This window comes from Nannospalax galili, unplaced genomic scaffold (assembly GCF_000622305.1).
Source record: "Nannospalax galili isolate Female #2095 unplaced genomic scaffold, S.galili_v1.0 scaffold171, whole genome shotgun sequence".
NCBI classification, from domain to species: domain Eukaryota; kingdom Metazoa; phylum Chordata; class Mammalia; order Rodentia; family Spalacidae; genus Nannospalax; species Nannospalax galili.
In genome coordinates, this window is record NW_008329362.1 from 916,195 (window position 1) to 926,228 (window position 10,034).

A 10,034-nucleotide genomic window follows, 5' to 3' on the forward strand; every position below is an offset into this window, starting at 1 on the left:
AAGGTTTTCATAAAAATCTTCATTATAAATTACGTTCCTTGGAGCTGAAGAGACAGCTGAGCAGTTAAGAGCACTGGTTGTTCTTGTAGAGGACCCTGGTTTGAATCCCAGCACCCACATGTCAGCTAACAAATGTCCATAACTCTAGTTCCAGGTGATCTATCTGATGTCCTCTTCTGTTGTCTGTGGGCATTGCACAACATGGGTGAACTTACATAGATGCAGGCAATACCCTCACATATATAAAATAAAAATAAAAAAATAAAAAATAAATAAAATATAATTAATTAACTAATTAATTTCTTTTAAGTCTAGATACTGAATATAATTGGCTGAAAAGGATCATTATCTCTTTTAAAATAAATTTTAATTTATTCACTATTATAGTATCAAAGTTTACCATGAACCTATCTATAATTTAAATTGTAATTTCAGGAAAAGTATTTTGAGAAAATTTTAAATGATTAATAGGTAATTAATCATTTAAAAAGTAAACATTGATATATGCTGTGCTGGACACTGTTGTGGTTATTTGGTCTTGAAGTTGGTGTTGGGTCATCCATTGATGGTTTCCCTTGGCACCTTCATAGCACTCGCTAAAACTATGAGAGCTAGGCTTCATGGGAGGTGGTTGCAGGTCAGTTGCAGCTCTATTGCTCCAAATCCTGTGTCCAAATTATGTTCTGTCTTCAGCAGTAGGGTCTTAACTTCAAGTTCTGGGAGGCCATCAAGGGCTGTGGCAATAGCCTGAGTAAATTTTGGGAGTCTCTTGGGCCACCCTGGCCAACAACTCAAAGGAAGGTATCTAAACACCCACTCAAAGGGAGGAAACTCAAGTGTGGTAATGTAAAAAAAACTAATACACATGGATAGAGTGGCCATAGATCTTAGGGAACACCCCAAGACTGTCAGATCATTAGATTAATGTGATTTCTTACTATATGCAAAATATGTATCCTTATATTTACAGACAAACATTCCAGAAAGAAGCTCATTTCACACCAGTCAGAGACTACTACCAAGTGCCACAACTGGCCACACACAGCCATTGTCTATGAATTGCCCAGGCTTAAGTGACACATCTACAATGCAACCTCTATGCCTAAGTCTCATGGAACATAGAACAGGGAGAATGAAGAGGATACTAATGAATCTCTCAGTTCTCAATAACGAAGCTTCGTCATACAGCAGAGGGCCAGGACGCAAAAGATCACAAATAGCCAAAGTGTAGAAATTAAGAGTCTGCTGAATGCTGTTCCTTGGACAGGATCCTTTTATTAAACTTCTCTCACCCAGGGCTCAGGGACCATGACGGAAGAGGGTGCAGAAAAGTTGCAGGAGCTAGGGAAGAGGATCATGACCATATGGCAATGGAGTCCTACAAGCTCCTGGGAACCTGCTCATATGATTCTATGGCAATGGTGTCAGCATACAGAAGTCCCATGTAAACTCAGGCAGAAAATAACCCAGCATAGAACTGGGAAAATGAACAATAAACCTCAATCTTATCTGAAGGAATGTTGACAATTGATTGCTGCTGCATGAAGAAGAGCTTATCTTCCTAAAACAAGGGACTCTAGAGAGACTGACTAGACTTAGTGGATGGACTCACACTGGGGAATGGCTGGGGACACTGACAACCCATTGGGCCTAACAGGGAAGATCGAGTATATGGGCTCCAGTGGGGGGGGGGCAGTCTGTGGGAAGGTGCCGTGGGGATGAGGTTATAAAGATTGAGAGTTTTTGAGCTGCTCTATATGAAATAACACACAAAAATTTGATTTAAAAATTTATTACTTAAATTTAAAAAATTGAAAAAACTGAAAAAATAATCATTGAGTATTTTTCCATGTTATAGATAAATTGTTTGAAAATAAGAATTTTTAACAGGCAGAGCAAGTCATCAATGTTAATTTTCTAACACCAAAATAACTGGATCATTGAGAAACTCATGACTAACAATGAATAAAAACCGTTGAACAGATAAAACATACCAAATAACATAATAAACTGTACATACATACATTGTATATTTTAAATTCTATTTTTATTTGATTAATTTTGTAAAAAAAAAATCAGTTAACATTTATGGTTATTCTTATTAGAAGCACTGGGAAAATTAAAAATGAAATTTTGTGTGTGTTTCTGTGATAGAAATTGTAAAACATGGATACCAGAAAGATTTTAAAGGCAGTGTCTTAGCTCAGAAAGTGCACTTAGGGCAGAAGATATCAAACAGCAGTTTCAAAGCTGCAAAGACAGAACATGCATGATCAGAGGAATTTGGATGATTTGACGTTGTTTCTCATTCCTAGTGTGGCACTATTTCCATCACACCAAAATATCTCCAAGAATTAAGAAGGGGCTTAATATTAGTCTGCTTAATGGTGGATATTTTCACATAATTGGTGAGGTTTCCAACAAATAGCCAGAGAAAGATAATAGGATTATTTATCCTGTGCACAACTCCTATTTATAAAAACATGTAAACATTCTTGAAAGATATGGTTGATGCACAATATATTCACTTTAAAAAGCAATGCATAAGAACTCATTCAAAATTAACAAAGGATGGACATTAGACTGAACATTGATTCCACTTCCTGCATAGAATATGCAGTCATCATCAGTAAAACTCAAGAAATACTCTCCAATTCTGCATCATCTCTCACATCAGTGAAGGCTAGTAATTAAACACCAGAGATCAAAAAGCTGTGATGAATAGCTGAATTGCAGGTGCCTTTTACCAATATTTTGTTTTGTTATGAAAACTAAAATTTAATTCCAAGTGATATACCCAGAACACAGTGAAAGAAGAGTATGTATTTTAATCAAAATAACAACTTATTTTACATAGAATGAATATATTTCATTTCTATATAACTACTACATCTTCTACAATGTCAAAAATCACTCCAATATTTTGCCTACGTCGCTCATTCATACATTTGAGAATTTTTCTAAGCTTTTACTTATATTAAATCAGCTACTTGGAGGTATTTATCTTTCTGTACTTCATTTATTTATACCTCCATTAATATGTTACTCTATACTAACTATAGAAGTGTGGAAATGTACATATATACGCAAAATATATACTACATTATTAATGAAGCTTGTTCAAAACTTTATCATGTCTTTCCAAGTACCTGTCCTGTTAATTTGTTAATGAACAAATATTGATTAGATATTTTAAATGATTTCAATTAACTCTCTGAATCCAAAATATTTTTTACAAACTATTTTTTCAGTTGATTTAAAAAGCTAAAAACACATATATGTCATTTGGTGTTATTTCTTAACTGAGTCACAAAGTTTTAATCATAACAGATTTTGTATTATTCCAAATTTTTCACTTTTTCAAAAGAGAAATATAATCTCATAGAAAACATGGAAGACCAATTCCTGTGTTTCACAGAACCTCATCAGAGAAATATTCTTGTATTGTGAATTAATAATATCCAGAGGTAGTTGATCCTAAGTGCTTCCTCTTATGTAGATGTTAGTAGAACTACCTTCTTCATATATAAACACAAAAAGAAACAGTCACCACATTTCTCCAGTGCATTAGAACTTCACTGTACACACCAATTGCCTGGGCATCTGTTTACAATGCAGATTTGAACACAGTGGGTCTGGATGAGCCTGAGGTTCTGCCTATGATTCCATGGTGCTGCTCTCTGGGGGCCACTCTGAGTAGTATAAAATAAACATTTCTCCCCCTCATATTTTCAAGCTGTCCCCAACTCATGCTAGTTCTAACAGCTCTAGAAATGTCTTTCTGACATCATTAAATTAGAAATGAGGTCATTAATAAGGATAGATAATTTTCTTTCTTCCCTTCATTATGGTTTGATTTTAAATAAAACTCCAACAGCACCCACATTAAACTTCATTTCAGGTTATTTTAGGCTAAACAAGCAACTTAATTGACATTTACAGCTTTTATTTCCTTAAGAACATAAATCTTAACTTCAATACAACTAACTTCATAATAAACATTTGGAACAATGACTATTTGTAAATTTTTATTCCACTATATTTTATAAACTTAAACAATAAAAAACCAAATATATGAAGTAAACACTATAATGATCCAAGTAAAAATTATGATGCATGGTTCATAAAAGATAGTCTATGAATTATAGTAAGCACGATTTTATAAAGCAGAGTAATCATGGAAATAATAAAAGACAATTGATTTATAAAGTAAAATACTGACATTTATGAAATATAATTTAAAGATAAAAATATAATTATAATGAATATTCTTTAAATCTTTACCTTAGTAAATATAGACATTGATAAGTTGTGACTAATTTCCTTCTGATCTAGAATGGGCAACAAAAAAATGACCACTGAGCTTCCTTGACTTCTTAAAAAGGACAGTATAATCAAAATTTAACAGGCGTTATTACAGCATAAGAAGTAATTAGATCAGCATGAGCAACACAGCCATGAAAAATTCTGCTCCCTCCACTCAGGGAGTGCTTCATTGCAAAAGGGGAACTTGGTATGATCTTGAAGGACAAGTGATTCTTTATTGAGAATGGAAACATTTGCAAGGGCACAGCAACTGAAAGGAGCTTTCAGTATCTTGGAATTAGTAAATGGGTCAGAGATTTGCATCCTTGACAATCTGGGGTAGGCTACGGAGGAGGAGATGACTGGAAAGTGAGTTATGCCACAATCAGTATGAATCTGTGCCCAATTAAATAGTTTACATAGTGTTCTCCCTACAGGACAGAGTTTCTAAGGAAATAAGATGAAATGGTCCAATCTCCAGCTGCTATTCTGAAATCCATCCATCTGAGAAAGTCACTAAGTTCCATATTGTTTTTTTTTATGCTCTTTGCTTTTAAAAGAAAATCCCTCATACTAAGAGAAGTAAGCCAGACTCAGACATATAAATATTGCATTTCTCTCTCACTTAAAAGATCTAGATTATACATACATATGATATGTTTCATTTATGCATGTATATTATATGCCAAGAAGGTTGGAGGGTGGTTACCAAGGGGGAAGTGGGTACCTATGGGAGAGAGGCAGTTGGAACAAGGCAGGATAAAGTGGGTTGAATACAAGCAAAGTGCATGCAAAGCATGCATGAAGATGTGATGATGAAACCCATTATTTTGTATACTCATTAGGAAGTCAAGATAAATATAACCAGAAAGAAATACAGCTTACCCTGGATCTTAATAAAGTGCACTGCTCCAGGGAGTAATACTTCCCATGACTCAAACAAAGGAAACAGTTGATATAATTATTTTGATATTGAAAGAGTAACTTTAATATCTGCATAATAAAACTGATAGCAAATCTATCTGAGCTGTTCCAAAATAAATCATTTAAAAATTGAGAGCAGATCATTGGGTAATTTTTAGTATATAACTCTAGGACCCTATGCAGCCCCAAAGTGGATGATATTGGTTAGAAAAATGAGAAATACTATCACTTCTACCTATTTACATATTTAAACAACTTTTCTCTATATTTCTATGAAAATATACAGAAAAATATAATGCATCATGTCTCCCAGAAAAATAGTGATTTTGTCTCTGTTATAATGTTTATCTGATTTTATGTGTGGTATATGCACTTGAGTATAAGCACTTGTGTGTACATGTGAACATGCACCATGTATGTATATGTGTGTGGGTATACAAGTATGCTGGATGTTGACACTGATGTCCTGCTCCATCATCATCTTATTATTTTTAATATTTTAAAATTATCTTTATGTTATGTGTCTGAGTGTATTGTGTGCATGTATGTAAGTGCAATCATGTCTTGCAATGCCAGCAAAAAACAAAAGAGGTCATTGGAGCCCCTGGAACTGAAGTTATGGCCAATTATTACCCACCATGTGCATGCTAGGAACTGAACTGAGGTCCTCCCCAAGAACAACTGATATTCTTAACCACTGAGCAATCTCTCCAGCTGCCATCCCCATCCCTCCATCATCTTATTTTTGACCTTGGAGCTCCCTGATTAGGCAAGATTAGATGGCCAGAGAGCTCCAGGAATCCTTCTGTCTCCACCTCCCCAGAATTAGAATTACAGGCTTTTGCCATTACACCTGGCTTTTCATGTGGCTGCTGGGGATCCAAACTCAAGTACTAAATCATATCTCTGGCCCTTACACATTTATATAAGAGACATATTACTAAAATATTTATACAAATGGTAATATTTTTGAGTCTGAAATTCTTTGCCTTGGTAATAAAGATCACTGAACATTTAAATGATTAGATATGTCTGTCAATGTACAAGTCTACAGACAGTATTAATAATTCAAAATATAAATTGGAAACATGCTGCCCATAGTCACTACCAAATTTGCACTGATTTTAACAGCATTAGATAAAGGTGATGATGTTAAGTAAATTGTGTGATTATCTTATTCATCTCTGTAGTTTGCCTTTCTTTTCTTCTCACCTGATCAATCTTGTGAAACAAACAGATTGCAAAGGCTATTTTCACGTGGTTGGTCAAAACTAAATAAGAAAAATTATAGCTCAATAGTTTGTTGTCATTAATAGAAACTATTACAGTTTCACAACTGGTCACACAGAGAATAAATGTCTCTGAGATGCACAACCCTAAGTGACACATCTACAATGGAACCTCTACATCTAAGGCTCACAGAACGTAGTAGGACAAGGGGTAGAGAAAATACTAATGCATCTTAATTCTCATCAGTGAAGCTCCGTCATGCAACAGAGAGCAATGAACACAAAAGGCCACAAATGGTCAAAGCATAGAGAATAAGATTCTTCAGAGTGTGGATTTCTGGACAGGACTCCCTATATTAAACCACCTTCCTAGGGCTCAGGCTACAGGGGGCAGAAAGATTGTAAAAGCTGGAGGAGGAGGTGCATGACCATATGAAGACAGATTCTTACAGGCTCCTAGACTCTTGTTCATATGAACCTACAGCAATGGTGTCAGCATGTACAAAACCCATGCAATCTCAATCTGACAAAAATCAAGAACTGGAAAAATGGGCAGCAGGTCCCATCCTTACCCAAATAACTATTGGCTACTGATTACTGCTGGGTGAGGGACAGCTGATCTTTAAGGGAGAGATTCTAAACAGGCTGACTAGACCCCATTGGATGAACTTGCTCTGAAGGACATCTGGATCCATTAACTTTACTTGATAGACGTTAGCATAATAATATAATATATGAATTCCAGTAGGGTGGGTTGAGGGGTGTGCAAATGGAGGAGGAGGTATAAAAAATGATTAAGATGTTTTGAATAAAATACACAAAAATTCAACAAAAATACACATAAAAAAAGAATCAAAGCAATTCCTTTACGTAGAATTGAAGTCCAACCAATTTGATCCTTTTCCTTTTGACTCAGCCTAGCCTAGCAATACTGCCTTCAACAATATTCAAATTTTTGAGGCAATGTACACAGGATTTTTTTTTAGATTAGATCAGTAAAATATCCGTATTTTTCTGTTTCGGTTTCTTTTTGGAAAATATTTCACTGGTATATGAATTTTTCTCTGTAACTTTTTAATCTATCAATATTCATTTAAATTATCTGATAAATCATTTTCTTTGTAACGTATAGTTGACTCTTGAATGAACACAGATATTTATTGCATGAATCTAGTTATATGTTGGTATATTTTTTCTTTTTAAGATTTGCAACGATTGGATAAAATATACAAACTATGTAGTCTATTATGTACTAAAAAATGAAGAAAAAATAGGTAGCCCATGAAGGCCTATTTTATTGGTTAGAAATATAAATTATGGCCTATTTTAGTACCATAAAATATATACAAATATAAATGGCTCAGATTTATCAAAACAAGTTCTTAAACACAGACAGTCCATGGCACCATTCACAATAGAGAGAAATGTAAGCAAATAAAAGATATGCAGACTTAAATAATAACTGTGCCATGGTTCAGATCCAGAGAGCCCCCTCCCTAAAACTTGTGTGTGGAAGTCTTGGCCCCAGGCAGTGGGACTATGAAATGTTGTGGGAAGTCAGAGTCAGAGTCAGTAAAGTCAGGAGTTCACAGGTGGCATGTTTTGAAGGTCATCATGTCCCGGGCCTCCTCTGGTCAGGCTTTCTCTTCCCACACCTACCATGAGGTGACTCACCACGTGCTCCTAGTAGTGATGTCCTGCCTTGTCACAGCCTAGAAACAACAGGGCTCACCAACCATGGACTGAAACCTCTCAAAGAATAAGCCAACATAAATCCTTTCAACATAAAATTGTTTCTGTGTAGTATTTGTTACAGCAATGAAAAACTGACACACTTTGCATAAAATGACCTGTAATAAGTGTTGTCACTTTCTGTTGCTATCACAGCAAACACAAATGTAAGTACCCATGTAACCCATGCCATCCTTAAATCAATCTGTTATACTAATCGACTCCTTCTGAGCAGTTCTTTCTGGTAAAAAGCATATTGCGCTATGGTGAAACGTGACCTTTTAAAGTTCTTTCACACTTTTTCACCTTATATAATACAGGAATATTTATATCTGCTTTACTTAACTAGTTAAATTATCAATAAGATTTTTGGTTAAGTTTGGAGAGAGACAAAAATTGTATGTGACCCATGCAAACCTGAAATCCCACAATCAGGAGGCTGAGGCACAAAGATCGTGAGGTAAAGGCCAACCCTTGCTACACAGTAAGACTCTGCTTTAATAAAACTAAAACACAAGAGGTTTACAAGTGATCTTTGAACTGTGCAGGGGTCACAGTATACAATAACAATTTTGGTGTCTATAGGACAGTCCCAGGTGATGGTAAAGCAATAAATTATAAAGCAATAAATAATAGTCTACCAATCATGAGAGACTATATTGGGGGGGGGTAGATCTTATTTTCCCATCAATTTTCACATGACAAATTTAGGAAATATAGTTAAAGAAGAAACTGTTGATATTTCAAATATTCCTGTCAAAGTCAGTAAAAAATGCTTACTGTATTTTGTTCCATCTCTATTTCTTTCTATGATTTTGAGAAAGTTTCTGAAACAAGATGTCAATTGATGTAGATCCGGGTTTATGGGGAAACTAAAGCTATCCTCAAATGATCATAAACTTGGAATAAACCAATAATCTGTGGCTGAAATATTCATAACTGACTATTTTATTTCATATAAATTGTTATAAATTATATTATGGGCATGACAGAATGAGTAAATGCACTACTTTTATGTGAAAGGGAAGGAAAAGCCACTGTTTATAGGCTTCACACAAAAATGGCAATACCCCTGTCAATATTGGTGCTCTGTTGTCCATTATGCTCCCTGGGGCAGGTACCTCCTCGGTAACCTCAGATGCCCAATGCAGTGTTCATTAACTTGAACTCTCAGTCACCTATCACACCTAATGCAGTTGTTGGAGGATATCCTGTTTTAGGCAGGTGCCATTGATGAATCTCAGTGCTGTAGATATCATTAATTGAGGTTATGCATAATCTAAGGACAGAAAAGCAGCTCAAAAAAAAGTTGCTCCCAACCTCCACTGTCATTAACTTATAAGAATACCCAACTTCAGACTTCCAAGCTCCAGGCACTAATAAACCATATAAACTTCACTAAAGTTTGTAAATAGTGAAACTGCAAATGAGTCTATTACTCAGAATTATTTAAGTAATACTTTCACCTGTGTTCAGTGCTTGCCTACCTCTCATTTCTTGTACTGGGGGAATTTTAGACACTCCTAAGCAGCTATGTTTTCCTATACAACCCCCAAATCTACCTTCCTCCACTCACCTTATTCTCTCCAGTCATCAATAACTAAACTCAATTGGTCACTAAGGAGTTGCTCTGTACTTGAGTATATCTCAAATGCTGGGTCTAAGTGGCAAAACATAATTCCTACTGACTTGGCATCTGCATCATAGCTAGCCCACAAAGCAGACAATAATGAGTTATTTTAATTACCACTGCTATGCCTGCAGCAACAGACTAGTGTTACAATGAGAGCTGACAACAGGGGAACCTCATTAATTTGAGGAACCACAGAAGGGGTATTTTTAATT